This window comes from Lepidothrix coronata, unplaced genomic scaffold (assembly GCF_001604755.1).
Source record: "Lepidothrix coronata isolate B3197 unplaced genomic scaffold, Lepidothrix_coronata-1.0 Scaffold161, whole genome shotgun sequence".
NCBI classification, from domain to species: domain Eukaryota; kingdom Metazoa; phylum Chordata; class Aves; order Passeriformes; family Pipridae; genus Lepidothrix; species Lepidothrix coronata.
In genome coordinates, this window is record NW_016690341.1 from 760,750 (window position 1) to 784,452 (window position 23,703).

Genomic DNA, 23,703 nt, shown 5'->3' on the forward strand with positions numbered 1-23,703 from the left:
CATGTGTTATTGGGAAAGATTTTATAATGACTTTTAGAAAGGATTTTTATTATTTATTTTTTTTTAACAGACCTGTGAAGAGAATCAATCTATACTGAAGACCTTTCTTTGTCTATGGTTTCACCAATTGGAATTTGTTTACTGTCTTTTCCATTGTCAGCGAAGGGAGCCTCCCTTGCACTCAATATTTTGCCTTTAGATATCGAAGTTAGTTTAAATGCCAATATCTCAGAGTTGTTCTCTTACTCACAGACTTATTCACAAAGACTTGCAAGAGAATCCAGAAATAGGAATTGTCTATCTTCCTAATTTAATGGAGTGGCATTATTTAACTGTTCTGGTTGAAAGTCAGACCATCTAGACTGGTGATATAAAGTTAATCATCTGAGGTGGCTATTGAACAGATTTGACAAAGTCTCAGTTTGAGTTCAGTAATAGCTTTTTGATTATTCAGGTCCAACTGTAACAAAGTCATTGCATTGTCAATGTTACTGCTTCCTGGTTCCTGTGGGCTTTGAAAACTGTTCTTACAGCAAATGAGAGAGGAAAGCGTGCATTGAAGTCACTCTAGTGTCTCCATTAGAAAAGAACTTTCAATTTATTATAATGAAGGAGTAATATTCTGTACACAGTGGTCTAATGAACAACCTAGAGAAACGCTTTGCCAAGACTTCTTCATAAACATGTGGGTGAAGATAAGAATGAGAGGGGAAGACAAAAGTTATTTCTTAGATTAACATTCAAAAATGTAACAATTTTATGCAGCACTAAAGTAATTATTATATGTGATATTAAAGACTGGATGGAATTAATTAGCTATATTGTAATAGTACAGTAATAATGAGGTCTTAAGTTCTTGCAGCCAGCTGAACTGATGATTATGTAAAAAACTCACTTTTCTTAGGAAAATTATCATCATTGTGGATGTGATGAAGGGTTTAACTAATGCAGTACCATTCCTCCAGCCATGACCATTGGCAACTAGTTCAGAGGCAAGTACCAAACCACCATAGAAGACAATTGTGGATTTCCAGTTCAGGATATATATAAAGATATATATCCTGCTATATTGAAGATAAGGCTGCCTGTCCTTAAATCTTTATGCTACGTGTTGTAAAAGCACTTTTTTTTCCTCCTCTTATCCTTTCAGAATTGAGTAACACCCCAACTGGCACTTTATGGCAGATATCATTACAGTCGGCTTCATAACCCATTGAACAATTCTCTGAAACAATTCAGAGAAATAAATGTTAACTGACTGCTGATGCTGCTGACCAGTAGACAAAAGTTATATCATGTCTTTCTGTAGATTAACTCCGTACGTGGAACTGGTAGTCACAAAAATCAGTGCAATTAATTTTTCTCTCAGTCATATGTGCCCTTGCAGTATAAGATGCTGAAGTAATACTTTGCCATGTGCCAGCACATAGAGGAACTGTCCTTAAAGACCAGTGCCCATGTTTTAGTTTTCCTGTGTGCTGAAAAATGAAGTCTATAGGTTTTCATCAGGTAACAAAAATAAAAATACCATCTACTTCCTAGGAAGTCTTCAATTTCAGAAGAAACTCAGCCCCTCTGAAGACCAAATTAGTGTAAAGAGTGTTTATTTCCATAGCTTTCCCTTGGAATAACCACTCATCCCTCCATAAAACATAACTCCAGCTCGTTTTCTCCATCTGTTACACCACCTTTTTTCAAGCCTTCATTTATTACCACTTTCTGTATTTACTCCCAGCCATGGCTGAACTGTTTCAGCACTGTGAGACTGACAACAACGAGCATTTGGGAATTGGCTTTCTCTCACTCTACAAGACCCAGAAACTCTTCCACTAGAAACAGAACAATGGGAATTTTTAAGTTATTGTTCCCATTTATTTATATCAGCTTTGTGTTTCACAGACATCCTTTACAGGGAAGGGAAGAGAGGTGAAGAATAGGGAGGCGGAGAAACTGGGAGATATTTGATGATTAGATGGGATGAGACAGAGGTGGTTATTGTGAGATGAATCATACCTCAGGGGCTTCACAAGCCTTTATGTATGCTTCTAATACTCCTGGGCTGTAATTATCTCAGGATAGGTAAAAGAGATATTTTTAGAAATGTCAATTTTCTTGATTTATTGGAATTTAAGAGCTCAAGCAGTAGACTCAGGGAATAGGACTTAGTGGCCCTGAAAAGGTTGAGACATCAGCCATTTTGCAGTAACAAGCCAAGGGAAAAGAAGGTCTTGGTCTCCCCATGCCAGGAAGGCCAGCAGACCTTCTGAGACATGGATTTGTGCCTACTAAGTGGCTCTGATTTCCTTTTCTCTTTTTTTTTGTGTGGTTTCCTGGTCTACCTTTCTGCAACCAGTTCTAATTCTTAGAGCTTGAACTGTCTCCAGTGCATCACTTGGAGGAATCCCCAGTGTCTATTTAACTGTGACTTTATATTCCCCTGTTCCCATATCTCCTTAGACTGTTTCAAAGCAAGCTTGTACTTTTAGCCAAATCCTTTAATGTGTATTCTCTATCTGTTTGTTTGTTACTTGCATCCTGTCTGACTTTACCATCCCCAAAACAGCTGCTTTCTTGACCATTTTTATGTTTCGTACCAGGCTGGAGATGAGGTTGTATGGAAAGCAAAACAGCCAAGGACAGGCAATGGAGTCTCAGCAGAGAGCTGCTGAGACTGCAACCTATGCAAGTCACCAGCATGTCTTTACTGTGCACAGCTTTCATTGAACTTGTGCCCTCAGCCTGTTCTGCTGCTAAAAAGCAGCCTGAGACTTGACATTTATTACATGATTTATTACATTTACTGAGTTTCCCCTTATGTTCTGAAAAAAAAAATCCACTTGTTCCCAGAATGCACATGTATATAAATTAAAAAAAAAAAAAAGGCAATCCTGTACATCATAAAGTGTTGGAATTACAGACTAAGAGCATAAAATCTCTGCCCAGCAAATTACAGAGCTCCCGTGTTACCATGCACTGTAGAAAAGATGTTTATCTCTATTCATGGTTATACATAGCAAATTCCACAGCAGAGAAGAGTCTATAGCATTATTCATTTGTTTCAGGTGCAATTAAGTTATTGTTCTGTCTGTGTTCCCTGCTGAGTATTTATTCACAATGTGATCTTGAGCAAATCAGTCAGGGCCTGGATTCCACAAACATTTTGGTGCATTTACTGTAGTGGTTTAACCCAGCCAGCAACTTAGTGCCACATAGTCACTCGATAACTCCTACCCAGTGGAATGGGGGAGAGAATCAGAGGAGTAAAAGTGAGAAAGCTCATGGGCTGAGATAAAGATAGTTTAATAGGCAAAACAAAAGCCATGCATGCAAACAGAGCAAAACAAGGAATTCATTCACCACGTCCCATGGGCAGGCAGGTTTTCAGACATGCCCAGGAAAGCCAGGCTCCATCGCACATAACGGTGACTTGGGAAGACAAACGCCATCACTCTGAACATCCCCTCTGCCTCCTTCTTCCTCCAGTTTTACTCGCTGAGCATGACACCATATGGTCTGGAATATCCCTTGGGTCAGTTGGGGTTAGCTGCCCCAGCTGTGCCCCCTTCCCAACTCCCTGTGCACCCCCAGCCTCCTCGCTGGCTGGTGGGGTGAGAAGCAGAAAAGGCCTTGGCTCTGTGCAAGCACTTCTCAGCAACGATGAAAACATTCCTGTGTTATCAATGCTGTTTCCAGTAAAAATCCAAAACACAACCTGTACCAGCTACTATGAAGAAAATTAACCATCCTATCAGAGACCCGCACACTTACCAAGGAAGGCCTTATCACATACTTGTGTTTTTCTTAAGTCATAATCCCTACAAAGTTGAATAACAGCACCTTTGAATTTTTTTTTCAGCATGACTTCATTAAAGACACTGAAGTTGTTCTGAATATGTGAATATCTTGTTCACAATGATCAGAATTTCAAATCTGTTGGTTGCCGTAATTTACCTGGAAAAAAGAGGGTTGTATTAGTTAATGCTGTCATATCAATACTCAGGTTTACCTATACACATCCTTGTTTCACCTTTTAATCCCACTCTTCCAGAAATTATTTTTGTTAGCAATCTAAACAGTAGTTCATTCCTTTTTAAACTGAGTTAATATTCTTGATGAAAAATATGCATGAGAATTATATGTCTCCCTTGGATCTTAATAATGAATGTTTCTGCCTTTATTTTAAACTTTTATGGTCAGAGTCAAGACTAAAATAGGTGCTATATGGGATATAGTGGCTGTAGTATTTGGGAATTCACTGTCTCAGTGAATGGTTTAACTCCAGCCAGCAACTAAATACCAGATAGTCACTTGCTCACTCACAGTGAAAGAAAAAAAGAAAATTCATGGTTTGGTAAAAGAACAATTTAATAATTGAATAATAAATAGAAAATACTAAACAATAATAATAATAACAACAATAATTATAATAATTAAAAGAAGAGAGATTACTAAAGCCCAAGAGAAACAAGTGATGCACAATACCATTGTTCAGCACCCACTGATGGATGCCCCAGTTCATCCCCCAGCAGTGATCAGCGGCTCCTGGCCAACTCCCCCCAGTTTACATACTGGGAATGGTGTTCCATGTTATGGAATATCCTTTTAGCCAGTTTGTGCCAGCTGTCCTGGCCATGTTCCCTCCCGGATTCTTGTGCATCTGCTCACTGGCAGAACATGGGACGCAGAAAATTCCTGGACTTAGTAAGCACTACTCATCAACAATTGAAACATCAGTGTGTTATCAACATTATTCTTGTACTAAATTCAAATCCCACAGTACTGTATCATCTTAGAAGGAAATTAACTCTATCCCAGCCAAAAACAGGGTACCAAGGAAGAAAAGATTATCTTTTCAGATAGAATGTTTCCTTATTTTAATGATTCTTCTTTATAGTTTGGCTGTTGTAACCCAAAGTTTAATGACAAACTAATCCCATTTCATTATACTAATATATATCTACATATTATTTTTTAAAAAAAAACATTTGTGAGCTGTTTTCTTCAGAGAGAAACCCACTATTGCTTTTAAGAAACAGAAGATTAAAATGTTTGAAACTTAATGACCTACTGTACCACCGCTGAGGTGTTGTGCAGCAGAGTGGCTGAAGGCATGCATGTGATATACCCCTCTGCTGGTATTTTAATAGCTCCTGGGAACCCACATCAATGACTTTTGCAAGTTTGCCAGGCAGACTTTATTGATCAGAGTGTCAATTACGGTATCTCATATGCTTACATTAAGTACCCTGTCCATGAGAGTGTGGCAGAATGAAGGCTATCAAGGCTGATATTAGGCTGTCAGCCCTGGAATTTGTAGCTCCTTGAGAGCACAGAGAGAATAATTTCAAAGATAAAAATGCACGAAAGATTTTGCACACCGCAGCTATATGTCATGTTCTGATGTCTAAGCTCTTTCCAATATTTTCCTTTCCAGAATAACAGAAGTTCTCAGACCTCATTAATGAAATCTATAGCCCAGTCTCATGTGCAAATAAAAAAAATTAGCTCACAGAGCTCAGAAAGGGAATTAGATCTATATGAATTAAAGCTCATGCAGGCAAAATGTTACCCATTTTGATGAACAGAGCAAAACTTTTGTTCTGACATAAATGAACCCATTTTGAAAGTGTTACCCATTTTGATGAACAGAGCAAAACTTTTGTTCTGACATAAAATCTCATATTCCAATCCAGGTTTCTTTAAAGAGGTGCTGTCACTTTGTATTTATATTTCTAAATATAAATATTTTTAAGCTATTTAATGATAGTTTTTAAGGTGTTTTCTTCCTTAAATGAATAAAGAAAACAGAAATCTAAGAGTGAGTTTAGCAAATGCATTTTATGCATCTGATTAAACTTTTTAATTAAGTTCAATTTATTCTTTCCCTTTGCTTAGCTCCAATTCAGTAAATAATCACAAGCATGTCTACCAACCACACCAACTCTGAATGGTTTACATAAGAGCAGCCCTGTTGACACAACAAATTAAGAGCTTTCAGTGAATTACAAAAATAATTATTTTTTGTCAGATGAAATATTCATTAAATCAGAAATTAACTATATTTGAAAAGATTTTGTATGAACTTATGCATTTGGATATAATGGCATGTCTCTTACAGTCCATGTCCTTCCCACGTGGTAGAGCTGGAATAAGGTTTCATGCGCCCTTGCACAGAGCTGATATCAAAAGGTAGCTGATATCAGAAGGTAACACCAATTCTTTCAGGTATTTTATGGCAGATGTGTCTCCACCTTTTCTGTTATATGTATTCTGTACAGTGTCCAAAGCAAAGAAAACCTCCACGCCCATCCCCGCAGTGAAGATGTTATACAGGAGAAGAAGAGAAAATATTAACTTGTGATTTCTGCTCTGAGTATATTTAGGCTATTGTAGAGAAAGTGGGTGTCTGAATCAGGCACTGTTCTCTGAGGGAGAAGAAAGGAGACATAACCAAACTCATTCTAAGAAAAACATTATAGAAGAGTACAGTAGACTTTGAGAAAAATAACTGTGGTGTTAAATAAATAGAAGTATAAGAAATTCTTCTTGGAGTGACTTAAAATGTCTGCTGCATTAAACCATTCAAATAACAATTTATATTATCAATGCTAAAAAAAAAAAGCCCAACAGTCCTTTTATAGAAGAAATAATAAGGTGATATAAAGAGTGCAACTTGTGTAACCACAAAATTTCCTTTATCTCCCTGCTCTTTCTTTGCTCTTGAGTTTTTAAAGCCTAGGAAATACCCAGGAAAAGAGATCTCTTGTTTTATAAGGAAGTGGTAAGGACTTACAGGAAAAAAAGAACCAAATCCCAGCAGAAAAAAAGCAAAACCAAACTATAAGCCTCATATTAGACTTATCATTTTTTTTTCATAAAAAAGAGGGACATGAAGTCACAGGTCCATAGCCATACCTCTGAGCACAGTCTGCCATTATGGACTTTTTTTGTTATGTAGTGTTCAAACCAGTTTTTTTCAGCACATTGTCTCCAAGCAGAAATAATGTAGTAAGATGAGCATCTTTAGGGGATCCCAAGGAGTTGTTCACAGAGAGGTTTCATACTCATATACTAAGTCGACCGATTTCCATACTTGTCATACTCTTCCCTGTATCCTTTTTGGGAGGCAACTTGTTCTGAATAGGGACATACATTAGAATATAGATAATGGATATCTAGAAGAGGTATTCTCAAGTGACTTGTGGTTCTCATCGATATGTTCCAGATCGTGCTCAGTTTTATCGCAGCACTTACAAAAGGTCAGTACCATTATTGGAAGTAATGCTTCAGTTATGGTTTCATGCACCATCTCCTCAAAACTGCTCCATATTCCTTCTTTTAAGGATCTGTTAAGCCAACTTTGGTAAAAGTTACATAGTGGTTTCTTGGGTCACCTTGAACTGGCCACTTTAATACTTCCTAAAATAAGAAAAGTAGTACCTCTGTATTTTAGAGGGCTAATGTGGACAAATAAAGTAAAGGCCTTCAGTGAATGTTTAGTGGCCATGTGTCACTAGAATAGTCACTGCTTTTTAGGAAACAGGTGGATGCTTGTGATTTATATATTTAAAATGAGTAAAAACCTTTTCAAAAGATGGTTTAAAAAATGAAGGGGCTTTATTATGGAGTTAGTACTAGATGATCTTTAAGATCCCTTCCAACTGAAACCATTGTATTATCCTATTCTTCATTAATGTCTGTGAGACTGAGATACTATGGTGATGAGCACCAGAGAAGCACCACTGAAACAATTAATAGTTTCTTACTGCTCAGGCTCTGAATAATGGCATTAATTAGGGTAGAGAAAGTTTACTGAAATGAAACAGAACAGTTGGGGTTTTTTTACAAATTATAAACCACCTAGCAGGCGCAGGGGGGAGGTGGGGGGAAGTTGAAAATGTTCTGTTCTGGAAAAAATTTCTGCACTGTTGGAAAAGCCCTGGAATGTCTATGTCTGGTTTTCTTTGGTTTCTATTTATATATGTGTTGAGAAAGGATTAATTATCCTAGTCTTTACTATCATCATAAATCTTCACCCAAACCCACCTAATTATATAACATTTTTGACAATTTTCCTCCATGTGCATGTGTTCCTTGTTATCCTATCTGAATTTCTTCAACTATTTGTATAGGAGTCAAATGAATAGAGAATGAAAGGGCAAATTTGTAGATCAGCACAAATCTGGATCTGTCACAGTAAAGTGGAAACACCTGAGTGGTCACCTCCCAATTCAGCAGGTTATGGGTCAATTTGCATAATTCTTGTCCAGTAAACATGTATTTCAGAGGAATATTTTCACAATTATAAACACACATGTAAGCACACAGATACAGAATTTTATAGGATATGTATGCTTACTTATCTGCATGAGAATGTAGATTTACACACATGCATTATATATAATTACCTTTTCATGTGTGAAAGTGCATTCACTCATGCATCAGTTATAAGCTGAATTTTTGTCATATTTGTAAAATACTTTACTTATGAATATTTTTAAAAATAAAATATAAAAATCAATAAATATAAAAATCAATTACATCTAGTAAAAAGAATTATCTGAGCTTTCAACAAAAATATCAACATATTATGTCTAGGCATTTTTTAAAGAGAAATGTTTTACAAATGAGATTAATCTAGATTTTCTCATTTTTCCCCAGGAGTGCATGCCACTCTTGATCTACAAGCATGTTATTCAAGTTCACTGTTGCATCCATAAAACGGTTACATTTGTGTGGGCAAATGGATGTGAGGCTCCTCTTTAAATTTGAAACCATCATTTGGGCAAAAAACAATCACTAGTCAGTGATATCTAATTTACATAAGTGACCTATACTGGTTTCAGCTGGGATAGAGTTAATTTTCTTCTTAGTAACTGGTAGAGTGCTGTGTCCCTAAAATATTTATTGTTTCTATTTCATAATTATATGTCTCAGAGTCTGTAATCAAACCACACACTATGCTGGACAAGGCTGTGTGAAAAGAAATTATAGGAAAGTGTAAACAACAATCATTTGTATTTTACAAAATGATTAGTGGAAACCTGCCCCTGAAGAACTGCTTCTGAAAACCTGTCTCTTACTCCCAAACTTATTAGCTATTCTACCAGAAAATGGAACTTCTTCCTGCCAGCCTTGCCTCACCTACTTTAGGATCCCTGGGAGGATTCTACACTGCAAAGCACATGCAATATACGTGATCTGGAGAACTACTCTTTTCTTCCTCTGTAGCTGAACTGCCAAAATCCCTAATCTGTTCTGAAAATCTGTCATATTGTCTGACCTAAAAAGTTCAGTCGCTCATTAATAACCTTCAGAGCTACCCAATATTCTCTGCAATGTATGCACTAATGATGGATGAAGCACTAAGAGAAGCAGCTAGAACATCAGAGAAGGAAACATTGCCCTTACAGTATTTGATTGATTTAGAGCATGTGCAGGAACTGAGTGCAGGGTCTGCTGAGGTTTGACTAGAGTTGCCAAGGCAGTTGGTACTGTGAGAAAAGGTCAGAGGAGTTAGACGTACTTGGATTGTTCACAGATGGCTGATGCTGTCAGTTTTATTTGAAATAATCCATACTTGAGTTTCAAGGGATGAATCAGTCAGATTCTACCACCAAGAGGACAGATTGCTAGCATTTTATTTTACTAATGCTTGTGATTCTCTTAGAAGCCCTTTTCATGGGCATACATAGTACATAGGAGCAAAGAGACTAAACCTGCATTTTTTCATAATCTGGTTAAGAACAGAACTGCAGGACTTGAAAGGACATCACTCATGGCATGGTGCCTCTGCTTTTTGTCATATCTTCACTTAAAGTTCTGGCAGAGAGTAGGTTCTGTGTTGCTGTGCTTTTTCTGACATATTTGGTAGGAATGGACCCATACTTTCATTCACTTTTAGGTGACTATGTCATTATTTCTATAAATGTGTCTGAATTTAGCATTCAAACACAAATTAACTTTGTCGTAATTTCTCCGTTTATACTTGCCATTGCTTACCATAAACATTATGAATAGCTGCACAAAATAGAATAAGGTGGTCAAATGTTTTCCTGCTTTTTTTAAAGGAAAACCAAAGTTCTATTTTCCTTGTGTAGAAAATAAACATACAAAACCGAAATATTTTCATTTGGGGCAAAATATTTCTGTTTAAAACAATTGCCTAGCTTCCCCATGGAGCAAAAGTTCTGCTACCATAAATCCCTAATCTTTCTTCATTCTACCATAAAAGAAATGTGTGAAAACTTCATCATTTAGAGAGGGAGGATTTCCATCCAAGAATGCATGGAAAAGAAGTGTTTAGTATTCGAAAATGCTTTGACATCTGACACATAACATTCAAAGAATCACATCCTATATTCTCTCAGAATGAACACTACAGTAATTAGAAACCTGTCACACAGCATAAATTCTCCTCTGTGTTACAAGTGTATTGCAGAGTTAAAGCTTTCTTTCTCTCTCGTAAAACCAACACTGGTTTACTGGGCAGTTGGTGATTTTCTGAGCTGACACGAGTCTTCCAGTTCCTGTCCTATAGTTGGTAATGAAGTCATTAACAGTTTTATGGATGTAATGATTATATTTGTCTGTGGTTTATTATCTTCATCAAGTTTCTTGAGAGTACTTCTCTTTGTTAAAGGTGCTTACAGAAAATAGTAAATGAGTGCTGTACCACAGAAATCTTTATAAATTAATTGAGAAGTATTCAAGGTATTTCAGTGAAGAGATGAGTACTGGTGGTTTCCCAACAATAGAGAAACACTGACAATGAAACCTTAGAAGTCCTTATTTACCAAAAAAAATTACTAGAGTTTCTTCATGTTTGGAAATAATTTTCTCTGGACCAAAGTGCTTTTAAGATATGGACACTGATAACACTTTGATATCCTCTCTAGTCTCACAGTTAGCCATGTTCAGCGTTAGTCAAAGTATTCCAGATAGTTTTGCAAATAGTTATTGAGCTTTGAAATTATAGCACTATGGAACTAGTTTTTCTAGACTATCCTTTCTAACCTTTATATGTCTTACCTTCTCAAAGAAACACTCGAGTACAGAAGAAATTTTGAACATCAGGAATCTATATCTTTATCTTCTGAACAAAGATGAAGAATGAACAAACTAAGATGTCATTTAGTTTGCCAGAAACTTTAGAATTACTTTGCAATCCAGAACCTGCTTAACTAGGGAGCTGTGATAATAATCATATCTTACATTCTTTTTCCACCTTAGTAGCACCATTGCTGGCCTGAAAGTATTGATAGCAGTGTAGTATCTTCTAGAAGACATTCACAGCGGCAATAAGTGAACTTCAGTCATAGGACACTTGACTCAAAATTTTCCATGTGGACTATGGTGTTTGCATTGCTAAAGTAACTGGGATTTGATATACTCTGAGCTGCAACAGGTTCCCATTGTTAAATGTATTGAGATAGCCCCAACAGCTCCAGTCTTTCTCTACAGATGTCATTCAAGGTTGATGTTTCAATAACGAGAACATCTGTTTGGACATCCCTTATCTGTGCGTACTCAGTATCCCAAAGGTCTGTAATGATCTCTATGCAAACAATTTTCTCCCTGCAGAGCAGAAATCAGAAGACTGAGGCAGTTTAGGTGTAGTATTGTTTAATAACTCACCTTAGAACTGATAAACAAAACTTGCCCTAGGAAAATGATTATCAGAAGCTTGCTCTCATAGATGAGTTTGGAGCCCTGAGACATTCATGTCTGAATGGTGACAATTCCTATGATATCTGTCCAACATAGATGGTAGCAGATGGGTCTGTACCAGAGGCATGGTAGTTATTTTGTTGATGTTCAAGATACCTAACATAAGGAAATGTTCTTGGAAACAAAAGGCAAAAATTTAAATGGTGAACCAAAAGGTAGAGACCTAAATTACACGTTAAAAAGGACGTCATCAAGCACACGGTTAAAGTATTCATCTACAGTAATGCTGAAATGTGCTTGTGATTTGCAAGATCAGCCTCCCACTTCCCAAAGGTAGTGCCAGTAGACCTTTTCTGAAAAATAAGTGCCTTTAAAAAAAAATTGTAAAAACCACGTCCTGCTTTCTACAAATCAGTCTGTTCCATTGAAACACACAGTTTCAGTATAAAACAGTATATCTGCTTTCAGTGTCCAAATTTTCCTGTTTGTAAGCTTCAGTGTTGTTTTCAGTCTCATTTGCAGAGATGCATCTGGTTGCTTTCTTCTTGCTTGTTTGGTATGTTCTGTGCTCAAAGTGCTTGAAGATATGAGCATTTTGTATTTGGTTTTTTGATGATCTTCAGTATTTCAACCTTATGGTTGCCATCATCTTTAGGAATATGCAAGCATCAATACACATGAGCTAAAAAACATTTCAGTACAATGAAAGATAAATTCAGTAAATAGGTAGCAAGAACTTTACAGTATATGATTTGAATTCACAAATAAAAGTCAATAAAAAATATTAATCTATGGTACTCTGAAGCTGCTCAATTAATTTCAGTGTTTCCCACTCTGAATAAAAATACTGATGGTAGTGCAGCTATAGAAAGCATTATTGAATAAGAGGATGTCAGTTCAAGAAAAGATTTCGGGGAAACAAGGACCTTTGTTTCAATGAAATGAATCCTTAAACTCATCATTAAAACCTCCAAGTAGAAAAAAAAATTTCTTTATTAAACAGAGGGCATTTCATGGTTATTTGAAAATTAGAATATCTTTTAATAGAAGTCAAAGGTAAATGATTTAGAAGAAAAAACCCTGTTCTCTCTTCTATCCTGTCTGGTTTTTTTTCCTTTGGAGAAGTACTTTTTGCAAAGGAGCTTATTCCAAAAATATTAAAGATAATGTATTGAAACACTGTGAATTTTAAACATTTCAGAGGAGGTTGTAATCAGAAATATACTGGATGCATATTTCAGTATGAAATTTCTATGCATATAGATTTTTATGTACTCCTCAGCAGTGGAAAGAAAAATACTATTACTTCGTCTATGTGTTGCAATTCCCTCTAGTCCCTGTCACAGGAATCTTGAGTCTTATCAGCTCTTTAAACAATCTTTTTTTACATCTCAAGCAGCAAATAGATCCTTTTATGTATCAAGAAACTTAGAAAGATACCCCATCTGGTGTGCAGTTGTGAATAATCTGAAAATCATCACAGAAATATTTCCTACAGCCTAATGAACAAACTAAGAAATCCAAACAAGTTCATGCTACATTTTCTCGTGCAAAAAGAGAGAACATACTACTTACACAAGGTTTATTGGTTTTAGACATTGAAGCTCAGGAAGGGATTCCTGGAAGTGTTCAAGGCCAGGTCAGGCCCTAAGTAACCTGGTCTAGTGGAAGGTGGCCCTGCCCACGGCAGGAAGTTTGGAACTAGATGGTCTTTAAGGTCCCTTCCAACCCAAACTATTCTATGATCCTCTGTGATAAAGTCTCATTCTTCTTAGGGAGTAATTTGCACACAGTGCAGTGTTCATCCAACAGCACTTTATGGGCATCAGATACTGGCACTTCAAGTTGTCTCCAGTCATGATTGCATTCTTTTTCCCGTGGAATATTTTCAGTCCAAGCCATAATCTCCGAGTTTTCCTACGTTTCCTAATGCATTCCTTTACCAAATCTTTATCATCGTGTTTCCTTAGACTGTAACTGTTGAGCTTGGCAGTTCAGGTTGACTCATAACAGCAACCAAACGTCTTTCATGTTTTACAGTACCACTGGTTTTCTGTGTAGTCCCCATAACTTAATCAGAAGTCTCTTTTTATTTTCATCTCAATCAAGACTAGGAATATTAAATAGCAGTGGGACAAGAGTGTTATTATTAGGTGACCTTGTGTAATGAGTTCTTGCACAAAATTAACAATTGCATTTTGCAATCTGTTAGTGAAGCACATTTAATCCCTCTATCTTAGGACTTAGCCATCCGTCTTGCATAAAATTTAACTTTTAATCATGATGCCATGTGATACTATGCTAGTTTTTCATATAAATTCAACTATACAGTATCTATCAGTATTGTAATCTTTATTTTATTTTATTTTAAAGTTTGATAAACTCATCATCCAGAATCTAAGCTATTTTTGAATATTGGTATCATAAATGGAACTGTTGGATGTAAATAAGCCTTGCTGTATAACTTTGAAAATGTGTTCATAGATACTGTTTTAATTGATCTAATACAACCCTAATTTATTTAGTTAATTAACCATGAATGAAGGCCTTTAGAAAATTTGCCACCATTTGTAGACCTTAATCATAGATGAACTTCTGTTTTAGATTTCTAAAAAAAAAAAATACTATGGCTTTTAAAATAGCAGATGACAAACATGCATGTTTCCTTCCCTCAAAGGTTTCATTTGCAGTTTCAGATAAATTCTTCTTTTTCTGAGTAGCATTGCAATTGAAATAAACAGTACTCAGTACGTTCTCCAACTTTATTTTACTCCTCTCTCTTTTCTGTCTCTTTTTCTCTTCTCTCTCTTTTCCTTTGCAAATCTTATTAGTATTGTCAGCATCTTATCTGTCTTTGTAACATATCAGTGGGGACCTGGTGCTTCTCCACTCACACATTCTCAGTGATGCCATACGATTTTTCTCTCATTCTGCTCATGGTTTGACATACCAGCCAATACAAGCCTAAAAATCTATTTGTCAATGCTTAACCGCTGTCCTTACATCACTGCCTCCAAAACTGCCTGCTAGTTATTTCTTCTCATTTGAGTACTGTGGCATTCACATTGGGGCAGACGAAGGACACAATTTTTTAATACCAATAGAAGAACCAGCTATGTTATTTCCATGTTTGCAATGGTGGGATTTTGAAAATACTCATATATTGATTTCATATAGAATCATAGAATGGTTTAGGTTAGAAGGGGACCTTAAAGGTCATCTAGTTCCAATTCTCCTTCCACTAGACTAGGTTGCTCATAGCCCCATCTTGGGGGCCAACCTGGCCTTGAACATTTCCAAGGATGCGTACTCCACAGATTCTTGGGGCAGCCTGTGCCAGTGCTTCACCACCCTCACAGTCAAGAATTTATTCCTAATATGTAACCTAAACCTACCCTCTTTAAGTTCGAAGCCATTTCCCCTTGTCTTGTCACTTCATGCCCTTTTCAAAAGTCCCTCTCTAGCTCTCTTGGATGTCCCTTAGGTATTAGAAGGGGCTCTAAAATTTCTCTGGAGCCTTCTCTTCTCCAGGCTGAACAACCCCTACTGCCTCAGCCTCTCTCAACAGCAGAGGGGCTCCAGCCCTCTGAGCACCTTCATGGCTTCCTTTGGACTCATTCTAACAGGTCTACATAAGTGGACTTTACGTTCTCAGTTTATGAAATCTTTTACACATACAGAAACTCTTTGCAGATACAACAAAACTATTTGCATAAAAAGTGACAGATGTCACAGATAGATATAACGCAATCTTGAGGAACAAAAGAGCCATATGGATAGTTGTGTACCTCTACCTAAAAATACAAGTTCAAAGCCTATATTTTCAGGGCAGGAAAGATTGTGCCACTTCACCCATTTTTGTGTTGCACCTCTGCAAGGGTCATTCCTTCTCATTAGAAAAGTCTCCGTGGCCACATGTTCCTGAGAAGTCATATGTGCTTATCCATAAAAATTGGTGAATCAGCAGGACCCTGCAGTCTGAATCCTGCGTGAATCCAGTAAGAGTACTTGTAGAAATGTTAACCTCAGATTCATTTCCAAGGAGCAGTCTGGGAGCAGATTTCTGACATGGAGTCAGGGTGAATCTACTTCACAACATTATTGGATTAGCCTTTCTTAAAGTTTAATTAAATTGGTTTTCCCTCTATTAGCTGTTATAACTAGGAAATGGCAGATGAGAATGAAACTTCACCTCATTACAGCTTAAAAAGTTAAATCTCTTGTGTCTTTACTGCTAAGAAATATGCATTATTTTATATTAATCATACAGTTGGATTTTATGTGAGCAACTTCAGATCATGTCCTGTTGTCTGTATCTCATCCATGGAGATTACCCACCATTCAAGTGTTAAATACACCATTATTGCCTTAGATGACAAAATAGAACGGAAAGAAGTTTGCTCTGTAATGCAAGCAATCCCAAAGGATGAATGTCATATTAAGCTAAGTGAGAAAAGGAAAAAAAAACACTCAAAACATGCCAAGTGTAACAAACTTTGTAACTGCCTTCACCATTCACTCTTTAGATATAACCTTGTTCTCTTTCTCCCTTTTCAGAAAAATATGTTTAAAGTTTCCTCAGTTTGGGAGCACAAGGAGGTCTAGTGAGTTTGACAGGACAATTTAAAAGGAAGTAGATCGTAACAATGCAGAAATTTCATGCTTAACTACACTAGTGCACTGCCAGTGCAGAAATGCTTTTGAAAATTTCACCTTTAAGCTTGATAAGAGGAACAGAGAGAGGCGTAACTACCTAGGTAAAACAGCAATGGTGGATGCTAAGAATAGAAAACACCAGACTGGTATCCTTCCAATTGTGAACCTCAGGAATCTGAACACAGCACCCTAGAGGATGCCTGTGAATGATTGGCTCTGTGAGGCACTATCAGGCCCCTGTAAAATAAGATTTTGGTAGAGTCCCTGAAACCTTGTTCCTGCTGTGCCCAGGTGAAGAAGAAAGCAAGGGCATGATTATAATGAGACTTTTCTTCTTCATGGACAAGCTGAGAATTATGGTATCAATTTGAAAATGAAACACACTAGAAAAAAATGATACTTTATTGTCCCAGATTTCGATTGCAAAAAGTGAAAAGGTTCTCTTGGATGTCTTTAGCTAATGGAAGGGTTAAGACTTCAAGGAGACATTTTTGTCCCATCTCATTCTGGAGGTTTTTCAAGGGGAAGAGGCTGGAATGTGCATAGTTCCTCAGTGTTGTGAAAGTTGTGTTAATGATCTGTGAAGAGGTCCTTAGCCTAATCTCTGCCACATGGTATTTATCTTTTAAGTCTCAGATACCTTTATCTGTTTCAGGTGAGTATTGTGTCTTCTCTATGTCCACATTAGCAACCTAGCCATGTGCAAGGCCTTCTCTGGCTTTCAACATCCCCTGTTCATGCTTAAAAAACAAGTAGAATAGAAGAGAATAATAAAAATAAAAAATAGAATAGAGTGAAATAAAATAAAATAAAATGATAAAACCAAAGGTGTCTAAATTCTACTGAGATGTAAGGAAGATTGATTAACTATGGATTGGTGTGGAGATACTCATCATCTGAAAGATACACAGAAATCTGTGAGAAGCACGTGCTGTTCACACTTTCTGTAAGATATGTTGTCACTATTTTTGAAAACTTACAGGAGTTGAAAAACAGTTTGGAAATTTAAAAATAAAATATCTTGCAGTACACCATGTGTATTCAACATTTCATTACTATTTAATAAACTTTTTTTAAAATGTCACTTTTTAAATCAGACTTTTCCACAAATCAAGCAAAATATTTTTTCAAATATCTGACAGAATTTTCTAATTACTTCAAACTGCCTGCAATGAAAGAACAAGGGCATCAGACTTTGCAGAAAATAAATATTTTCTTTTTTTTTAACTGCATTTTCTTTATTGCACTTGAACATTTTTCAAAGGAGAAGAACAAACAAATGAAACATAAGTCCACAAGCTGGACTTCAGCAAGCTGTCTTTTGACTTTGTAAATGAGTACTGTCACTAAGATTCTCACTCAACTACATCTACATTTGCAGATGTAGTTCAGTGATAGCCACTGGACAGTCCCCACTGCAGGAGCACTTACTCCCTTAGAACAATCAACATCACAGCTCATTCCTGTGTCTACTGCATTGTGTGTGTCTGCAGTGGGAATTTTTAATGGGCTCAACTCTGCAGCTGACAAACTTGGGGCATGCTGAGAATCAATGATCTTCAAGTCAATGAACCAAAGGCTTAAACACACCCTCTGTACTTCACAAGCCAGTGCAGAACATCTATTGGCTAATGACATTTCTTCTTTCTTTATGGATATTGCCACTGAATTATATCCACTTCCCATGTCACCAGATTAAGCTAATGCTACTTGTCACAGGACATTAAAAAAAAAAAAACAAACCAAAAAACCTCCACAAAACCCCCTCAAACTCTTTGATATTTTCGTATCAGTTTGGCTGCACAGTCAAAATATATTTAGATTCCTACTCATCTAATAGTTCTCTTTAACTACAGTAGCCTCCAAAATTTCAACCCCTAACAGTATAATCACACCTATCAGTGTGACAACATTCTACAAATGTCGCATCCTACAGATTGAAAAAATCACATCCATAACATAGACCCTGCTAAAAAAAGTGAAAATTGGTATTTCTGGAAAAGAGGATACCTAGCATTGAGGGACATGGAAACATTCTAATATGGGATACATCTACAAATATATTTATTTGGTTCATTATATTTAGTGTCAAAGTTATGATTATTTGCTCTCCAGCTCTTCTTCTCAAGAAATTTTTCATTCTGCTTTGAGAATTAGGACTGAGAAATCAGAAACTAATTTTGTAGAAAATATCTCTCATTAACCACTGGCTGCTAGAATCATTGTATATTGTTTCTGGCATTCTTTTGTCTGTTTTATTCTGGATTTTTGTGCATATAATTTCCTCGTAGAATGAAGCCAAACATTTAGAATTTTCTCACAGATTTTGTCATTGTTGCTTTTCATAGAAAACATGACTAATGTACTAAAAAGTTTTCTTTGTATATCTTCTTCGGATGAGATGTTGACTGTGAAATAGTTTACAGTACAGAATCCCATATTCAGTAAAGTCCACAAAAGAGCTAATTGCAAAATATTTCTCAATCATACACACAGACCACGATTATCTACTGGGAATCCCAGCTCCTTCACCAAACAGTGCTCAGCTGGGACTTCTCTGTGTCCCAGTGCATTTTAAGAACCAGTTTGTGAGGCATCAACATTCTTCCTGTCTCAGTCCAAATATATATAGAAAGAGGTAGATATTTTGTTTTTTATTGATGAACAACACTGTTTTATGGTAATTAAATATAAAATCGGATATTTTATATATACTAATTTTATTATAATTTTTCTATGGAAACCAACTTTTTTTTTTAAGAAGAATATAATTTTCTGTGAAAGGTTGTGGTTTGCTTTGGTTTTGTTTTGTTTTGTTTTGTTTTGTTTTAAATTTGGTTTTTGAAGACATAAAAATTTAAATAACCCTCTACTTCCCCACTCTGTGCCAGATGTCTGTATAATGAGGTTGCACAATTGGGAAGGCAAACTCACATTTTTTTTTTTAATTTTTTTTTTCCTTTCTTGTCTTTTAAGTGAGGATTTGAACCCATATTTGATACCTCTAACTTGAGATCCATATCACTAAAATCAAGATTATTTCTGTATGTCTACTGACATCTCTGAATGGTTTGGGTTTTACCCCAAACCCAGACTAGCTGGCTACATTTGAAACTATTTCCCACCCAGTTCTGCTCAAGAACAGCTTTGCAGATGTGTTTTTCATCCTTATTAACAAAGTTAAAAATTAATATTCTACTTAATCCTTTGTCTATAGTTAATTATTTTGCCAAATTTGGATCTCAAGAGAAAAAAAAAAAGGAAATTTGAAACACAAATGAAGCAATACCAAGTATACTACGAAATAAAAATATTTCTAGATTTATAATGATGGAAGTAACTTTTGCCAGTTCATCAAACAGATGAGATATACAGAAGCAATATTGATTGTAGAACCTCATAATTACTTTTTCAAGCTAGTTATACTTTTGAAGTTCACTTTATTTGTTTTTAAAGTACTTTCTTTCAGCTATCTCCTATTTTTGAAATGTGATAATGGTAATATTGGCTGACATCCAACTTGTTCAAGATAAGAATTATCTGCTGTTGCAGAAAGTGATCTTATCTGTAGCAGATTAATTCCTCAGCCAAAGATTACGACCAATTTCAAATTTCAGTTGAATGCAAAATGTTTAACACTACTGTTGATTTTTGGTGTGTGTATGAACATATCTGTCCTGACAAGACATGCATGAAAGAGTCTCTGCCCTAAAAAAGGAGTGATTTTTTTTCTTCAAATAGATGAAAGAAATAAAAAATGAGAAGATATGGTGGTACAAGTCATTTGACCAGAGTGTGAAAGCAGATTAATTAGAATTAATGCATGGTGACCTAAGCTCTCCTTAGGCCACTCACCTCATCATAACTCTAATGAGACTTAGAATCATAGAATCATTGAGGCTGGAAAAGACCTCTGAAATCATCAAGTTCAACCTTCAACCAAATACCACCATGCCCACCAAATCATATCACAAAGTGGCATGTTGACAACTTTTTTCAACACTTCCAGGGATGGTGACTCCACCACCTTTCTGGGGAGCCTATTCCAATGCTCAATCACTCTTTCAGTGACAAATTTTTCCTCATATCCAACCTGAATCTCTCCAGGTGCAACTTCAGGCAATTTCCCCTTGACCTATCCCTAGTTGCTAGGGAGAAGAGACTGACCCTCACATCAGCATTACCTCCTTTCATGTGGTTGTAGATAGTAGATTTGACCTTAAACTGTTGGAGAATACGGTCCATCACCTTCATAAGAAAGAATCAATACAGAAAGATGCATTATACGCAAAGTCTTCAAGTCTGTATACTAATGGCAGCATGAGGTGTTTGCAGAAGTAGTCAGAGATTATTTAGTCTCTCTACTCTAACATTCCAATTGTTCCATTAATGTTAAGTGAAATTAGGGTCCTAATGCATAAATCCAGTTTTACCGAAGCCATCATTCATGGTTTGGGCTGTACCAGGAGTGAATCCACTTCTGTTTAAAAAATTCTTAATCTTTCAGAGGATTTACTTATGTCTCAAACTAAAAGATGATCGTAGAAAAAAGGCAGATAGTTTTAAATATAGGAACATTTAAACATTGAATATTTTCAGAGTATGATTTTCTTAAAGATTTCTTCAGTTCTGATTTATAGATCTTATAAATAAATCTTCAAGAGTGTGTTTTAATTTACAGACTTTTATTTTAAAGACCACATTTAGTTTTAATAATTTCTGAAACAGTTGACTCATTCCAAAGTGGATTTAAAAATCCACAGACTCATCTGCCGTTCTTTGCCTTCTCAAGTAAGATAGAAAAATTCAACGAGAGATCTACGAATCAAGTTACAAATCCCAAATAAAAGATTTCAGCTACCCCACCTTATTAACCTCTTGAGATATATCTGATTTGGCTATAAATGTGCCCTTAAATCCTGTCATAATAATCACATTTATAAATCCTGCTGTCATATTTAAATCTGTTATGATTTATAAATCCTTTTCAAGTTTTATGTCTCTGATTTTCCCCCAAAGGGAAGATTCAGTAACAAGCTCTGAATTCATACTGAGTTAAACCAGATGGCACATTTCATGTGACTACATCAGCTGTGGTAAATTCTCGCAGTGAACTTCGAGATAACCCAAGTATCTCATAAGTGCCTCACCACATGGCTCAAAATTGAGTGTCCATGTACGAATGTTCTGATTAGAAGCAGTACAGAAAAAGACAAGTATATGTTATTTTTCAATAGATTCAGAGCAATAAACATAGAATCATAGAATCAGCCGGGTTGGAAAGGACCTCTGAGATCATCAACTCATACCCTTGATCTACTACCACCTTGGTTACTAGACCATGGCACTAAGTGCCACATCCAGTCTCATCTTAAAAACCTCCAGGGACAGAGAATCCATCACTTTCCTTGGCAGCCCATTCCAATGTCTGATTACCCTCTCTGCAAAGAATTTCTTTTTAATATCTAACCTAATCCTCCCCTGGCACAGCTTAAGACCATGCCCTCTTGTCTTGCTGATAGCTGCCTGGGAGAAGAGACCAACCCCCACCTGGCTACACCCTCCTTTCGGGGAGTTGTGGAGAGTGATGAGGTCTCCCTTGAGCCTCTTCTTCTCCAGGCTAAACAACACCAGTTCCCTCAGCCTTTCCTCATAGGACCTGTGCTCGAGTTCCTTCACCAGCCCTGTTGCTGTTATCTGGACATATTTCTGTTGTTCTTGAATTTCATTCCATGAACCTGCAAGATGAATAAGGAGTTAAAGTCAGGATTTTCCTTCAAGAGTTAGTCTAAACTCAGGTCCAAAGTTAGTCATAAAAACATTTAACTTCCATTCTTCAGCATCCCTTATTAAAATAAAAATCATCACAGTTAAATGATTTGCCTTTCAAGGTAAGGTGTCTGTATTTTAGCCAATATGAGCGGCTTTAAGGCACTACAAAGAGAAAATGTAAGCTTTTTGCAGTGAAGAGCAGATCAGAGGGTCTAGTTGGTCTTACAAAACTTAGGAACTACGTGATGCATTTTGAAGTCCCATTTAATCTGCTTGCAAAATATTTAGGTGTATGTATGGGTTTGTGTATTTTTATACATTATTATGTCTATATTTATGCATCTGCCAGTGTCTGAAAGTTCTGTTTTGTATTACAATAAAATTTCCTCGTTTCTTGCGCCTTACTGAACTCATTAGTGTGACAGACATTGTGGATGCTTCATGCCCCCTTGTAAATTCAGATAAAGCTAACATGGACTGAATAGCTTCCAGTTGTAAGTAGTGAACCATCAAAAGGGACTAAACTGACCACAGTTTTCCAGACTGGATGAGCCCATAGAGTATGTGCATGATGGAGTATCACAAAATCATAATGAATATAGAAATATGCATGTAAAATAGCTACATCTGGGTGATTTTACTATGTGCTGTTACAAAATATATAGCGTAGCTGTGGAACATTGGTACCATGGAAACTTATGCCGGTAGTTAGTGTTAAAAAAAAGTTGAAAAGAGCATTAAATTCTTAGGAAAAGGAATCTCTCCAGATCTAATAAACAAAAGATAGCACTAGCTAAAAAATTCTGCAAGGTATAAATTATTTGAAATCACTAGGGAAATATACTGTGAAAACATCATCATATAGGTCTTCTGAGACTCACAGTCACTTGCCATTTGATACAGTAAAACAGAATTCACAAATATACAAACTTCTGATCTTGTTTTGAAAGGAGATCCCTGAGCTCTCATGTGTTACTCACTTCCCTCACACCATTTTCCTAGTGACTTGGAGGTCCGTATGATTTTACAGTATCAGATAAACAACTTTTTAAACAAATTAATATTTCTATTGATTTTTATGTATTTAATATCATAAGGATTCCCCTAAGGGGATAGTCAGTATTCAGAGCTTTACAAGCTGGGAACAAGCTTGTGTAAGGTAGCAGTAAGTATTTCACAGGATACTTTCATGTATTTCAGAAGTTTTGAGGATTTTGAAATTTCATTCCCTCATGTCAAAGAGGTGAGTACTCAGGCTAAATGGGCAGTACTAACATGGAGTTCTTTCAAAAGAGATAGGGAAAAAAGTAGATCCAGTAATTTTTGTCAAGCATCATCAGATCTGGAAGTTTGCATTCAGAAATTCAAGTCTTGCACATCAGATAACATGTATTAGAAGCATTTAGTTTATTATCTCAATTGAGGACTCTGTTAGATTCACAACTGAACCTAGAATGGCATTGTCAAATCCACATATGCTTCTTTTTCTCAGAGAATAAGGATTAGCACATGCACTACTCCAGTACTGATTTTTGCTCATTTTCTGTGTTCTTGTTATGTTACATTCAATGGGATGCAACCTAACACAAGTATTGTACCATTTTT